Below are 16,560 nucleotides of genomic sequence, written 5' to 3'. Positions count from 1 at the left end.
AAAAATGAGTAGATTTTCTTTTTCCATTGAAAAGACATTTTTAATCCCCCCAAAAGGTCTGATGAGGCAATATTTGTCCATGTCTGCTCTGGGAGTTTAAGTAAATATTTGCTGGAAGTTAGAAAGAGATTCCTGCTATTGATTCACATTTGCTTGTTCTTTTTTGCTGTTTTGCCAACACATTTTTTCTTTACCAGAGTCTGAGACAAGACATGGGATTGCTCAAGGTTCTGATCCATTCTTGGCAGTCTCTCTTGCTTTAGCTCAGTTTGCATGGCACAGTCAGGAGGTCAAAACAGGGTCCTGCTGGAGTAGGGTGGATTGAAATGTGAGGAGGGCTTTAGATGTGCCCAGCTGAGAGCAGAGCTCAGTCTACAAAGCTCTTGGGTGGGGGATAAAGTGTTGTCCCTGCTTCAAAGCACCTGGCTGGACTGGATGGCTGGACTGGGTGCTGAATTGCCCATCTGAATCCTCCCAGGTCCACAAACCTTGTGTTAATACAGTAATTTAAAAACACTTGCCAGAAAGGAGTTAAACATTTTCAAACACCCTCATCCATGGATTTCTGTCATCTGCCACATCTTTTGGCATCATTCTCTTCCATCCTGTTGGTGCTTAGAGGCTCCAGTGCAGAAACACAAGAGCAAGTATAAGTGTTGGAAAAGAAACAGAACTAGCCCATTTTGCTGATCTTACTGCAGAGGACAGGCTTGAGATATCTGCCTGGAAAGTCTTTTGAGAAAAATATCCACTGCCTGTACCCCTTGTTTCATACTCTTCATCTGGATAAAAGACTCATTCTCAAACACAAGAATGCATTCAGCAGTTAGCAGAAAGTCAAAATTTATCTCTGAGGAAATAACGTCTTACATGTATGACGGATTTACATCCCAGAGTTTGTGTGCTCATTGGACTGTGCTTAGGTGTGGGCTGTAGCTCCTTCCTGTGTTTGCACAGGAATATGTGAATATGGACAGACACACCTTAAAACACCTTGGAGCTGGTTTATTTCCTCTGACCATCCCAAGAGAAAGCCCTGCTTTTAGCATCCCCGTGCCCTGGTGGTAGTGAAATACACAGTTTAACCTGGTGACCTAGAGAAGACCTTAGATTTGGGGATCTTGATACAATACAGCTCCTTCTGGCATGAGTAGGGGCAGGTGAGTATAGCACAGAAGTCAGGGAGCTTCTCGGGTTGGGAACAAATATGTGTAAGCACATGATGAGTCCCTCTTCCTTCCCTGGCTGCATTTAGTACAACTCAGAGGCATCCAAATCCAACCAAGTGCTCTCTTTGGTACAACCACTGTAAATCTTTGATTGATTTAGGCTGGGAGGCTCTGGACTATTTCAGAAGACCCAAATAATGATGTTCTTTTTGATGCCTCTCAACATCACCCATATAAAGCAAGACTTGTCCCCTTTGAGATTTCAAAGGATGATGAGTCCTGTTGGCAAAGGTACTGGGCTGAGACAGAAATCAGGGGAAGTATAAACAAAGATGTGTGTGAAGAAAGGTATCTGGGAGTTCAGGTGAAGGGGGTCAGCCAGAGCACCTCATCTGAGGATGCAGCTCTGGAGTATGTCCAGTTCGGCAAACTATCTGGAACCTCCTTCATTTTTGTCACTCTCTTAAAGCATGTCTTGAATCTGGCTCCAATGACTGCTATTGGGGATAATATTTAGGGTTTGCACATGGGATGACTGACACTGGGATGTGAGGGGCTGGTAGTGCACACCTGGTCCTACAGCAGAGTCACATTCACAGGATTGAGGAAATGCTTAGTGGGGCAATGCCTGGCACAGAAAGAATCAGGAGCAGAGGTAGGAAGAGAAAGAAAGCCATGCCTCTCATTTGCTGCACACCAGGCAGATTTTTTAGTTGGTGAGTATCTCAAAAGCTCCACTTTGTCAATTTCCTTATAAAAAAGAGCATTGCAGCATTTATTTATGTAATAGATTTTTACAACTCACATTATAAAATTATGGGGTGGTCTGATTGTCAAGATTGTCTCCCTACTTACTGCTTTTCACATTTGGCTTGCCTGTCTCTTCAACTTTGCAGATAGCCAAGAAAATTCCCACTACAAGTCAATTCACAATGTCTAATACCCTTCCTGCTGCTGTGTGTTGTGGGTCTCATGTATGCATCATCAACACTTACCCCAGGAAAAAAATAACACTGAGAAAGATGCAGAAGGATTTTAATGGGCACTGTAAAATGGGGGGGACCTCACCATGCCAAAAAGCAAGGGTTGACTGTGACCCACTTGCCTGTGGTGACACCAGTAAGTTGTGAAGTCCTTTAGAGGACGCGCTTATCAGCCAATTCCAACACAAGGGCCAAACCTTCAGCCAGGGTGAATGTATGTGACTCCATCGCATGGGAGGCATTGAGAGATATAAAGCATCTGTGGTCTAGGCTCATGTTTCCCAGGAGTGAGAGCTGGAAAAGACCTGGGAGAATTTTGATCCATTTGTCTTGCTGAGGCAGAATTGGTACTCACTATGTATTTTCTATTGGTCTTATTTTACAAGCAAGAGGTTGTTCCCCAAGGTGTTTTTGCGGGATTCTTTACAGCTTGTCTTGTCAAGGCTTTTGAAACAGATGAACATAGTAAAGGCAATGACTAGGAAACCAATCAAGCTCCTTGTGTGGAAACATGAAGTTTGACCTACCATGAATGATCCTTTCAGTGGCCAAATCCCATTGCCTCCCCATATATGTGCTGGCTTTGAAACTAGTAATTTTCTTTAATTTTTGTTGTGCATGGTCCAACTGTCCCATGTCTCCTTCTGTTTCCTCCTGTTACAGCTTGGCATTGAAAGCTCCAAGGTCCAGGCTGCAGAAGGAAAGACAGACTTCATTGTTTTTCAGTCATTATAAAGACAAATGTGGCCATCAACATGGTTCCACTCAGCACTGCTAACCCTTCTAAGCGGATGCGATGGCGGCCATGAAAAGGCTCTGCAGTCAGTGAAGAAAGAAGCCTTCTTTTCTTTTCTGCATGAAAATCTGCACTGCAGATCTATGGCATTCAAATGCCAAAATCTGTGCCAAGCCATGTTGGCTTTGAGCAGTAGGGGTTTCAGCCCTCAGTCCTCATTGTTAGTGCTGCGTTAGACTCCAGAAGGTGGATCCAGGTTGTATTGGGGTGGAGGACTGGGGACTTGTGGTGGTTCACATTGACTGAAAGAAGACATATGGTGATGCCAACCAAAAAAACCCCCAAAACCTGAAACAAAAAAAACCCCAAAAACCTTCCCCCCCCGTAAAAAAAAAGAACAACCAATCAACCAAATTGTCTTAGGAGGTCTGCAAATGAAAGCATGACAGGGAAAAAATGACCATCCTGTGGGTTTATTAAGGAATGTAATGGAAAACCAGGGGGATTTGAAAGGACCCTGGGTTTGGCTCCATCATATTAATCAATAGCTAGTTTTGGCCTCCTGTAGCCTCCTTCACTGCAAAACAACCCAAAGGGTTTCTTTCTCAGGCACAAATGTCACCTCGTTCATCAGTCAAAGGCAACTTTCTTGTGAGCCCGTTGTACAGAGCACAGCAAATCTGGAGAGGAGACCAAAATAAGAAATGAAGAACCAGACAGCAAGAATGGGTGGAGATGAAATGTATCTCCCCCTGGAAATAGTCTGAAGGACCAGTCTGGGACCAGCTTTTCAGAGGGCCACGTGAGCTGGCAGTCTGCATTGGGGCTGCTTTTCAAAGGTTAGAATGAAAGTTTTGAAACCATCAGAAGACAAGTCTTGAGTTTGTGCTGAAATAGTGGTGGGAAATTGTGGCACAACTGTTCCTAAAATACCCTGATTTTTTTTGTTCAAACTAAGTTGCATGGATCATTTGGAGAAATAGACACATTTTTAGGTACATGTCAGCTTGACACAATTCTTTGCAATCTGGTTTTCTTTCCAAGGCTTGCATGGGAAAGTTGTAAATGAGAGCATAATTCCAGATCAATGAATTTCTGCTGCTCTTGTGAATGCATTACTTTGTGTGTCCCCTACTCATGTGGATATATGACTGCATTTTTTATGTTCTTTGGATCCAGTTTCTGCTGAAATTGTGTGAGTGTGTCTGAATAGATCTTTTTGGGGCAGAAGACCTGGGGATAAAAGCCCTTCGTGCAGGAACAGCAAACAGTTATGCTGGTGATTGAATGTGTAGCACATGGGTACACTCAGTTTTGGGATCTCCACTGCATCACTAAATGCTGCCGTTAGTGTGATTTGAAGGTGAAGGCTTGGTTGCTGCCAGGGGCCACAGCAGGGTCCTGATGAAATCTGAAACTGGGCAATGAAAGTTTTGGAAGCCACAAAATGCTGCTCCTGTAGACCCAGCTGAGCCTGGGCCCAAGATGATGGAGCCAGGACTGCATCCCACCAGAGCAGCCATGGCTTTCTAAGCCCCAGTGTGCAGCTATGTGTAGGCGACGTATTTGTCTTGGTTTGAAAGACAGGTGTCTGCCAAGGAAGGCAGGAGTCTCCCTTGAAATGGAAGAAAAAAAAAATTACACCCCCCTTCCCTCCGAATTGTTACGATTTTGAAATTAAGGGGCTTTCAGGCAAAGATATGAGGAACAGGAATAACAGTTCTTTACTATTATATATATATGTGTGTATGACAAGGCAAACAAACAACAATAACTATGGCAGTAACAGCAATCACAAACCCAGTGCCAGCCTTCTCGGCTGTCAGGCCCTTTCCCCTCGGGTGCAGTTCCGCTCGCAGCCGGCAGGGGCGCTGGCGGCTCCCGGTGAGCAGGGCAGGTGCGATGGTTCCCCCACGGCTGCAGGGGCGCTCCGGAGCGAGCTCGGGGAGCACGTGGCAATAGCGGCCTGGGATCCTGGGAAGAGGTGGAACAAAGGCTTCACAAACCCCCTGGCTAGCTGATCCCTGTGCCCGGCCGGACCCTTGGGAACAGCAGGGACGAGCACAAATCCTGAGTGGCAGACGAGATGTATTGAACTCTGGAGCTGCGGTGGGAACCCCCAGAGGTCTGGGCAGGCAGGACGTGCGGGGCTACAAAGTAGTGAAGGCTCGAAGCAATGGCGGGGGCAGGGCGGCCGCAGCCCAGCTCCCAGCGGGGCAGGGAAAGGCTGGCTTGGGAATCCTGGGGTTTCTCTGGTAGAAGGAAGGCAGCCAAAAAAGCAGAAGTCTCCAGTGCTGACGAATTCCTTCCAGCCTCTCTCTCCATCCAGATGCTGGGAACTAACAGCCCAGAAGCCCAGGTGAAAGAGAGTAGACAGATGGACATGTCAGCCTGATCAGGGTATCTTGCATATTACTGATTTCTGCAGAAATTTCAAAATTTCTGTCCTATCACCTTTCACAGTCTCGGGTCACCCAGATCCTCTTTGCTGCCCTCACCTGCTCTGTGCTGCATCACCTCTCCAATTCACCTCTGTGCTGGGGAGACATCATTGCATGGTGAGCCTGGGGTGGCATGTCCCTTGGGGCTTTCCCGGCATGTTCTGATGGTTGAATGTTTTCCTCTATTTCTTTTGTTTCTGATTGAGGGATTAACTGATTTTCAGGACCTGGTTTTAATGGGATATGTGAAATAGCCAGGGGGTCAGTGTTTGTGGCTTGCATGTTTTAGCAATCATACTTGATGATCCAAGCACAAGGAGGCAGGCATGATGGGATTTATATACAGCAGGGTCCTTGCTGACTTCTCCAAACTGAGCCATATGAAGTATTACTACCTTCCATCTTTATTATACCTTTACTAACCTTGAGTGCTTGTTCTCCTTCTCCTTCTCCTCCCCCTCCCCATTTCTTTTCCCTTTTCCTTTCCCCCTTTCCCTTTCGCTTTCCTTCTCCTCCTCTCCTTCCCTCTTCTCCCTTCTCCTTCTCCCTACCCACTGGTGGCAAAAAATGCAAAGTAAAAGAGAGCCATGTAGAAGAGACAGAGCTTTGTTCTCAAAACCACACTTTAAAGCAGGTGACAGTTGTCACCTAGGTGTAAATCAGGGTTTCCCATCACTAGGCCTGTACAGGTTTGCAGCAGCTCACCGTCTTCTCTGTTTCAATGCAATAATGCTCAGGAGTGGTGTGATACCTCTGAGTATTACAAGCATGAGGGTGGAGATGGTGGGATAAACCTTTCTGTCTTTTCCTGGGAAGGATACATTAGGGTTCCTTTCATGGCACTTGAGGCAAGGGTAGATAAATCAATGCCAATTCTTGAGGCTTGGACAGAGAAGCTTAGTTTAATCTCTACCTCTGGATGGAAGTAATGCCTGATTGGTAGAAGCCTCTAGGTGCTCCAGGACTGGACATAGTCTTTCACATATCGTAGCACAAGCCCTGGCTAGGGATGCTCAATCATAACCTAAATAAAACTAAATGATGTAACAGGGAAGTTTGAGGCTCAGATAACCTGATTCTGGCGCAGGTGAGCAGCTGGGCAGGACCCTATCCCCCCAGCTCTTTTGTACGTTTTCCCCAAGGCTTCTTTATCTTTCCAGAATTTGGTGTTGTGTGTGGAGGAGGCAGGTCTAGATTCCCAAGTGCCTGGCATCTGTGCTTGGAAGACAGTTTTCTGACTCTGATGGCTGTTCAAGTGGAAGAGCATGACATCTCAATATGCTTCAAGCCTTGGGGACTCATTTCATGGCTGGGGTAGAAAGGGGGAGGTGGATTCTCAGCCCCTACCAGCAATATCTTAGCTCTTAACCAATTTTTTCTTGCTTACTTAGCTACCACTGGTCGGCTCTGAACCGAGGGAAGCAAAGGGTGATAGGGCCAGTTTTAAAATTAGAGACATGTAAGAAGCCCTTATCACCAGCTAGGCTTTATCAAGCAGGCAAGCCTTATCCCACCCTGTAATCCCCTCTTCTGGAGGCTCTTGAATGCCAGCAACAACAAAAATATACTGTGTAGGAATTGTTGCCTGAGGAAATGTGAAATATCACCTGAGGGCTCCACCCGGCCCACCATCCCCCTTGGCCATTGTCACATTTCGTCAGCAGATAATCGCTCATTTTGCAGTAGTTCCCTAGGGAAAGCTGAAGCATCTTCCTTCTTCCCCTGGCTCACTGTCTGCAGGGAACGGGTGGATTATCCTGCTGGTAGCCTCCTTCAAAGAGCTCAATAATGTCATCAGGGAGTTTTTCTGCTATAATAATGCTGGTGGTGTTTCAAGCCTGGCCATATCTGATTCTTAATGTTTTACCTCACATCAGGTACTGGAAGTGTTTGATGTGGTGCCAGTCAAATACCAAAATGTATTCTCCAGAGGGATGGGCCAGGAAGGATAAATCCTACCATGAAATGAGAGTTCACCCTGTCTTGGGGTGATTTATGAGGATTAGTCTATTCCCTGATCATCTGCTTTATGCCCAAAAATGGATGCTTTATCTTTAAGGTGGATGCCAGGGTGCCTTGGGCTCTTCTATGGACTTTTTTCAAAACCTCACTCCCCAAGCATTAGGCATGCTGTGCGGTCTGGGTTTTTGCTTGGCTAGCTTGGTTTTTTGTTAGCTTAGGCAAGAAGGTTTTTTCCCCCCTTCCCCGGCCTCGGAGAGGCTGCAGCAGCAATCTTTCGGTGGCTTTTCAGAATGAACTGGACGGTTTGGTTTTGGTCCGAGATCAGAGAGGACGGCCGGAGGGGGGAGGAGTCGGCTGGGACCAGCGGGAAAGGTGAGGGGCCACTCCGTTTCGGCTTCACGTCTGGGAAAAAGCCGAGCTGGTGAGAGAAAGCACACCAAGCCCATCTGCTTCATCTGCTGTGAAGAGGGGGGACTGATATCAGAGATTCACCAGGTTCACATCTGTTTGCCTAAACTGCTGCTTGAATCTCCTGGGGGTTTTTTGTTTGTTTTTTTCCCCTGAAAGCCCACGCCATTTTCTACCCACCATGTGGCAAACCGCTGTTGTTTTTTTTTCCCTGGCATTTTGTGTTTTTGTTCCGGTATGCATGTGTTTGTGGGGGGGTAAGGTCTGACCGTTCAATATTTAGCATTTATTTACCTTTTCCCGTCCCGTGTGGGCACTCTTGTCAATAAACGATTGGGTTTTCTTTCACTTTCATCCCTAGTATTAATTTCTTGTTGGCAGAAAGGGATCGTTAACCCTTTTCTTAGAGGAAACACTCATTCCAGAGTGTTTTTCTCCTAAACTTGTCTCTAAAATGAGGCAAAACCTCAAACCCTAATGGCCTGGGAATAAAACGGATAAGTATTATGCTTTGCCCTGAGGCATCTAAATAAAATCCTGAAACCAAACAACTCTTCCCCCTTACTTAATCTGCCTTCTCACAGCATATCTCTAGTTTTGTATCATTAAGCCTTGCACTATTTCTCCTAGCTGGTGGCACATACATCCTGTGAGCTGAAAGTGGTGGTTGAAGATGAAAATGAGTGCATTCACAGGCTTGGTTGAGGTTTTTAATTTAACTCACTCTGGCATCTCCTCTTCCAGATGCTCACTGTGGGTCAGCAGCCCAGACCCAGTCAAGGACTCAGTGGCTAGACTGGATGATGTGAAGGTTTCCATCTCTCTCCACTGAAAAGTGGGTTATGGTGAGTTTGTTTGCTTAGAGCAGCCCTGGGATTCAGTAACTTGAACTAACATGTGTCCTACTTGCTCTTCACATTCACACTCCCTGTGCTTCTATATTTTTAATGAGCTCTTGACATTTTTACTCTTCCCCTCTCTGTTAGAGAGATGAGTCTGTGATCCACAGCCCACACACTTGCAGCTAGTGGGACCAACTTCCAAGTGTCCCACAGCAAAAGTGGGGTAGGGCCTTTAGGAACTGCATCTACAGACCACCCCCAGCCCAGAGCCTTCAGCACATGTGCCTTGTAAAGTGTGTTGAACATTTTCAGGGGTTCATAAACAGCAGTCAGTGGCTGCCAGAGAAGCTGAGAAGTGAAATCTTTCTCCCCTCCTGCTGCCTTCCACTCCATGTTGATATCTGATTGATAAACCAGCAATACATAAGGATATACATTTAATCCACAATTTCTCTCAATCACCTTGGATAATGGGTTGTCTCACCTTGCACTTTGCCTTTACTTTTTTGAAAAGTGTTAAGTTTGCTTCTTCCCCACTGTTTATATATTGTTCTTTTTGCCAAGAAGGCTCAAAAATGTCCTGTTCAGGCTTCATGGGTTATTGTCTCATCAAAGCCGTAAGGAGAACGGGGAAGAAAGGAGAGTGAGAGCTAGCCCATTTTGGCTACTATAAACAACTCTATCAACATCCAGTCTTCAAAGACCCACTATGGTCGCACCCAGAACCTGAAGACCTAATGTGGTGTCCTCAAGCTGTCTCTACAGTCAGAAGGCTTCTCCAGCAGCTGGAAGCACAGCCTCAGCACTGCAGATAAATGCCTTTACCAGTGTCATGATTTGACACTGGCCCAACGCCAGGCACCCATTCGAGTCGCTCGCTCACCCTCCCCTGCCACAGCTGGGCTGAGGAGAGAAAAAAAATTAACAAAGGGTTAATGAGTTGAGATAAGGACCGGGAGAAAACACTTCAAAGGCAAAACAGGCTCAACTTAAAGTTGCAAAGTGAATTTATTACTAACAGAATCAGAGGAGGATAATGAGAAGTAAAATGAGCCCTTAAAACACCTTTTTTCCCCAACCCCTCCCTCCTTCCCACTGACAGCGCAGGGAGACAGGGGGTGGGGGCTTTGGTCCCCCATGGATCCCCATGGGCTGTAGGGGGACAGCTGCTTCACCATGGTCTTTACCACGGCTTGCAGAGGAATCTCGGCTCCAGTGTCTGGAGCACCTCCTCCCCCTCCTTCTCCACTGGCCTTGGTGCCTCCGTGTTATTTCCCTCACATGGTCTCACCTCCTCCTCTTCTCTGGCTAGAAAAAAACTGTGTGCACTTTGTTTTTATTTTCTTCTTAAATATGTTACCACAGAGGCGTTACCTCCATCTCTAATTGGCCCAGCTTTAGCCAGTGGCACATCCATCTTCAGAGCCATCACAGACTGGCTCTGCTGGACATAGTGGAAGCTTCCAGCAGCTTCTCACAGAGGCCACCTCTGTGGCCCCCCACTACCAAAAACCAGGCCATGCAAAACCAATACAACCAGCAGACAACATTTTGCGATATTCTGACAGACAGGGGCCAGAAAGCTTAGCTTACACGTGTGCTCTACCTTTCTGCCAACATGTTCATCCATGGGGGCTCTGCTTGACCATTAATTTCCCTGGGCTGAAATAACTATTCACCTCCTTCTCCCCTATACTGCAGTAGAAAGATGAGGATTAGAGAAATACTTCATGTGCAGTGTAACCAGTACAGTTTTAATGGGGAATGTGAAAAGGGTCCTTGATGTCCTGCTGGCAGAGATCTGGAGGAGGTAAGGGCTGCTGCCAGCTCCTGAGAGCCTTTTGTCTTCTCTGGAGGATACATAGTGATGTTGAAGGGTCCAGCACAGCAAAGAAGAGGTTAGATCTCTGCAGGGGCTTTTGGTGCTGGAATAAACCCCAGCAAATACCTAGATGTTGCAGTTTCAAGCTTTTCTAACTGTATTCAAAAGGGATAGGGACCAGACCTGACCTGAGGTGCACTAGCAGCAGGGAGAGGAGGAATGTTCTTGTGTCAGTGTGCAAAAGGAAGGTGTCCTGCATGATCCACGTAGGAGCTGGGGAGGGTGCTCTGCACCCGTGACCTGCTATACCCTAATCTATCAGTGTGTTTGCAGTTATGCCAGCTGCAATATTTATGCGACACAGATGGATGCCTGGGGTCTGAGTTACTCCAGCAGCAGGAAGCCACAAGCCACGGCTTGGCACGGGGGTACATACTTGCAGCACTGAAGTCCCCACAGAGAGAGCAGCAGGCTGCCAGCTGCCATTGCAGTCTCTTTGCTGCTAGGAGCCCTGTATAATCTGCATGCAAATTCCCTGCAGATGAGGTGACACTTTGCTCATGAAAGAACTACGTGAGCATGCAGAGACGGGGAGCCTGGCCCACCCAGCTCAGTGGGAGCTGCAGGATGTGATGGCTTTGTGGCCAAGAGCAGCCTGTTTGCAGAGGGGAGCATTGCTGGCATCTCCTTCAGAAGGATTCTGCTGGCTCCAGCCTTCTCTTAATACCCACTTTGAGCTCTAAAGAAGTTAAAAATCTTTGGGCACATTCTGAAATGACACATGGAGCAGAGCAGGCTCACAGCTCCTGAGAGCAAAGGGATGCTCAGATGGTGTGGGTTTGCTTCATTTCAAACTTCATTTCAAACCGACTATGCAAAATGCATCAGGATAGAAATGAAAGCAGCAGTGGATCATGGCTTTCCCTGCAGTCGATGGTCTGAAGTGTCCCTCAGACTAGTTTGCAATGAGCACCACAGTCCATGAAGCCCCCTGCCGGCCCAAATATTCAGTGACTCCAGCTCTCCCAAGCTATTCCACTGACATATTGTCAGGTAGTTTGGATAAAAGGCTCTGCGAAATTTTAACAGGAAAAAAATCTGCAGTTCTTGACCTTTCTGTTGAGTTTCAGCTGAAAATATGCTGCAACTGAAAAGAAGACTCAAAGAATTTTATGTTCTTATCCCTCAATATGAATTGCATAGAGCTAACTAAGATGAGGATTTTTAATGTCACAGGAGTGAGAGTGAGTGTAGAGTGCTGGACAACATGGAGCTGCAGAGCTGATCAGCTGGGACTGAATGTGCAGCATTGTTTGGGAGCCTCACTGTACCTTTAGACTCCACTGCCTTCTGTCTAGAGACATTGCTGAAGCATTAGGAAGCCACAAGACCCAGCCCAACTCATTCCAGCCACTCCAAGCAGCAAAAATACAGTTCACGGGCTCTTAGTGTCCTGCTGTAGCTGTGGCCTCATGGTGCATACCCTTGCCAAGGCCAGTGGCACTGTGAACGTCTCACACTGGGAGGGCTGTTCATGGAAAGGGCAGCAGTGGGAGGCAGAAATGGCGCTACAGACATGACAAGGGTGATTTTAAGCCACTGCAGGTGCCCCTGGATGGGTGGAAGTTGTGCGGTCTGCGGCACAGCTGAGCCTCCACCACTTTGCCATCATTTTTGATATAGCCAAAGCTTTCTCCTATACGTCAAATTAATTGTATGACTCGTATCTCCTACTTCACATCCCTTTTCGACCAAGTCATGCCCAAATCTGGTTGCTGGTCTCAGGTTGAGGGACAACTGAGGCACACAACTTTCCTCTTTAATCTCTGTACTGGGAAGTCTTGTCAAACCAGGGCCTGAGATGAGATGGACTTCATGCTTTGCTCTCAATATCTCATCAGCTTTTCAGCTGTGAGGGGTGTGTGAAAGTCACAAATCAGGAATCCTCCAATGTCACCAAGTCAAACTCCCTTCAGTCTCCACTGAAAGAAATAAGCTCATGTGATGCAGATTGTCTTGGGTTGCAGTGTATTCTATTACCATCCCCATGAGCTGTTGAAATCAGGTGGGGCAGTGTTTCCTTGCCTCCTCCCCCCAGACTATCTTTCTGTTAATGGCCCATCATTGTCCTGCCACATGACTCAGAGATAACTTCCCTCCGGACTATCTTCTGTTAATGAGCCTAATCAACACTTGTCCTCATGACTCATTACCCCATTGTGAGATGCTCCACCCAGAGGGAGGAACCAAGCATTCCATCCTGGATATAATCTGAGATTCCAAACACCAGAGACAACCTTTCCACTGGATTGCCAGAGGACAGGAGCTACACAGCCACCACTGGACCTTCTGAGGAAGAGCAGACCCTTTTTCTACAGGATCACCTCTTCAGGAGGACTGCAGCCACCGTTCTATCGGACTGCTACTACCACCCTGATTAACAGGGTGTCTGGTTGTATCCTGACTCTGTCAGTTTAACCCAGTGTTTTCTGCCTTTATTTTTGTATTTTTCCCCTTTATTTTATTTCCCTATTAAATTGTTATTCTGACTTGGTGTCTCCCACTAGTTTGTTTTCAAACTAGTACACAGATGAAACCTGTTTTTAAAGGTCATGCTGATGGCTTTGTTGTATCTTACAGAAGTCCTGAAGCAGCAGATTTTATAAGTAGAAATCAGAAGGGGCTGTTGATGAAAATTTTCTGACTGTGTTGGCCAAAGGGGAAAGGCTGCCTGAACAGCTGATAAATGTGCCATCTGTAAGGGTGTAAATCGTGGCCCCAAGGCTTGACTCTGTAGAAAGCCTGTAACACTTCTGAATACATTGCCAGTTATCCTTTCCAAAGGGCAAATCAGTTAATGGTTATAGGAAGAGCAGTTTCCCTCTGCTATGGCTGTGTTCCCTGGCTCTTCTTTGCTTGGAGGTGAAGAAAGAACCTCATGTCTGGGGAGACTTCCCTTGATTAATTCCACTGTTTATGCTTTGAATGTGTTCTTCATTGTATGACTGGTGTGTGATGAGAGGAGGAAGAGTGCAGGAGTTCCCATATCCTGCAGAAGGACAGGTGAATTGCTTTTTTCTATCCCAGACTCTGGGTGTTGCACCTGGGCACCAAAATCTGCAGGTCAGAGATTCACCAAGGTTTCCTTTCCCAGAGATTGTGTCTGTGCTAGGTGTTCAGGTGGTAAACTGCTGGTGTTGAGTAGGAAAAAAGTTGGTGATCATCCAGATAAGCTGGTTTACTGACAGACCTGGATGGCTTGAGGATGAAGAGCAGCTGTGGTTGATCTCGAAGAGCATATTCTTCCACCATCACACCTACTGGAAGAGGCTGTCCTTTGGCTGGGATTGCATGGTATAATCACCATGCTGATGAAATGCTTCTGGGGTAGAAAAATGGCATCTTACCTACATGGAAGTGCATCCACATTGAGAGTGATGACTGTTATCAAAGACAAAGCTTGACTGACTTCACCTGCCAGCAACGGATCTGTAGGCCGCATTCCTGTCCCCTCACCCATACTACAGCAGATCCCATCTCCCCATGCAAGGCATGCAGGAAGGGTCTTCTGCTCTTTGCTGATGTCTTTGTCTAGTCTGCAGCAACTTCTGCTGGTTCCCTGCTTGTTCTGCCAACCTCTGCAATAACACCTGCTTTCCCCCTAACTTCACACTACCTCTGGGTTTAGCAACACCTGGAAAGATAATTAAAATCTTTTTTGCCCACCTCCACCTTCCCAGGTCAGTAATGAGCAGGCTGTTTAAGCCCAAGGTTCAGCCTTCAGGCTCTCTCAGCCTCAAGGAAGGGGAGCACAAGCAGACAGCATCACAGTGGGGAAAAGCTGATTTCTTTTAAATGGAAAGACAAGATGTGCCTCTCTCTTGAATCCCCTCCTCAAGTACAGTGTGTGAGAGGACACTGGGCGTAAATGGTTTTGGGATCTATCTGATCTGGTCTAGAGAGGAGTTTCTGGTCCACTGAGCCTGGTAAGCAGTGGTATCATTTCTATCAGCACTGGCTCTGTGGAGCTACAATTCATCAGGCACCTTGATGGCAAAGTGGTGCATTTCTTTGCAAGACAAAGCTGAAGGGAATATCTGAGCTGCAATAGTAAACAATATAAGTTACTGTGCATAGTTCTTTATGATCTATATCTAATGCAAATGCTGACTGTTTCCAAGGTGATAAAACATCACCCCCAGAGGAAATAATAATAATTACCTTTCCTGTAACAATTGCCTTAACAATTTCCTGTAGCCTGGTTACAGCTTAATATTTAAGGAACTATATAGTAGGTGTGCATTTATAAACCAGATTCTTAACACTTATCTAAGATCTTTCTAAATGCTAATCAGTCAATCCTCAGCACTTGAAAAGGCTTAACTGAGTGGCAAATAAGGAGAATTATCTTTTTACCTCTGAGGATGGCCAGAGAGGTCATCATTATTTTAAGCAAAGGGGCTGGAACTCAAGCACTTGATTCTCATACTACAAGATACCATCCCAGTCACAGGTTTGGTATGTGTAGGTAGGCACATATGCACCTATATTTAATATAACCGACATGGAAATGGGGTGAATGCACCATGATGTGCAGATGTGGGTCTGACATGAAGTAACAGAAGTTTTAGGGAGTGGATAATCTCCAGACAGCCATATTTATTCATACATACATGAAGTTGGAGATAAACCTTATCATTTTGCACATCTCACTAGGAATGTAGAAACTGCTCTTCATATGCAGATTTGTAAAATTCAGGAGAAAACACAGACTTTCCCTTGCATCAGAGGCTTGGATGCAATGTCAGAGCCATGACTGCAGTGAAAACACAGATGCAAACCTGACTTAAGAAAATAAACAAGTGCAGCTGATTGTGTCAAATTAATTTCATATGCAATTGTCTTGAAAAAAGCAAGAACAGGTCAGAGCCATTCCACCAGTAACAGATGTTGAGATTTCTTAACTATTGGTCAAATCTCTTTGCTAATTGGTGGTCTTAGCCTATTGCTTGTGGGACAGGCGCTGGTCAAAATCTTCTCCTCACTCATGGCTGGGGGGGAAAGAAAAAAGCAGGGGAGGTCAGGGGTACTTGGAAGACACAGCTTAACAGTGTCTGACCACTGTCCCTTGCCCTGGATTGCTCATTTTTGGAGCAGCAGGGCAATGCTGGAAAAGGGGAGGCAACATCTAACCAACATGACATTGTCCAAGCTAGTTGAAAACCAGATATAAATGACCGTCGTGGCTCTACATTTCGCTTCTCAGAGCAGGTCTTGAAGAAAAAGACAGGGTTTGGAATAGTAGATTTTACTCTTGTGGTTAATAAATTCCTGGAGGAAATGCTTTACTAATTAAGGCCAAATTGGAAATGACTGGTTTACACTGAAAAGAGCTACTCCAAAAAAAAAGCTGGACCCCTCTACAATCACTCACATGAGTAAGCACAGCAAAAACAGCTTAGCCTTGAAGGAGTTAAAATGCACACAGATAAAATCTTATTTTGAAAGCAGCAACAAACGACATGTAATTTATGTCTCAGTTGGTGACTTCATATGTTTTGCAGAGTTTTTCCAAAATGTATTGAAAATCATAATTCACTTTTACAATGCTTGAAATTAAAATAATAAATTTCAGGTAGTTTTTTCAGAGAAAGAAAGCTCTGTTAGCAGTGCTGAGGGATCAAAAGAGATTTTGACAGGGAGAGACTTCTGTTGACTTGAGGGCTTTGGATCAGGCTGGAGATTGGTGACAAGATGGACAACAGTTAATAAAAGCATGTCTGTTAGACATGCTGGAGCTTGGTAAGTTGGAGCAGATCAGAAGCTGACTGCAGTGTCTTAACATGGAGCTGGTTCTGAAGAAGCTGGGTGCTGGCTGGAGCCTTGTCAGTGCTTCTGATGGGAGTATGGCAGCAGCCATGGATGAGTCATGGAATCATATGATAGAATCACAGAATGTCTTGTGCAGGAAGTGATCTTCAAGAGTGTCTCATTCCAACCCCTCTGCCATGGGCAGGGACATCTTCTACTAGACCACATTGCTCCAAGCCCTGTCCAGCCTGGCCTTGAACACTTCCAGGGAAATGGCAGTCACAGCTTCTCTGGGCAACCTGTGCCAGGGTGTTACCACTCTTGCAGCAAGGAATTTCTTCCCAATATCCCATCTAACCCTGCCTCTGACAGTGGGGAGCCATTCC

General features: G+C 46.0%; 1 long non-coding RNA gene across 1 annotated transcript; it reads left to right on the top strand.

Moving 5' to 3' along the window:
• The first annotated feature begins 7,413 nt into the window (after nucleotides 1–7,413).
• LOC109144143 lies at nucleotides 7,414–12,442 on the top strand. Its single transcript, XR_002044692.3, has 3 exons — nucleotides 7,414–7,663; nucleotides 8,444–8,544; nucleotides 11,600–12,442. It is a non-coding gene; the product is annotated as an uncharacterized LOC109144143 (long non-coding RNA).
• Nucleotides 12,443–16,560: the final 4,118 nt, after the last annotated feature.

This window comes from Corvus cornix, chromosome 1 (assembly GCF_000738735.6).
Source record: "Corvus cornix cornix isolate S_Up_H32 chromosome 1, ASM73873v5, whole genome shotgun sequence".
NCBI lineage: Eukaryota > Metazoa > Chordata > Aves > Passeriformes > Corvidae > Corvus > Corvus cornix.
Note: the sequence above shows the minus strand (reverse complement) of the source record. Positions and strands in the feature narration are given on the sequence as shown.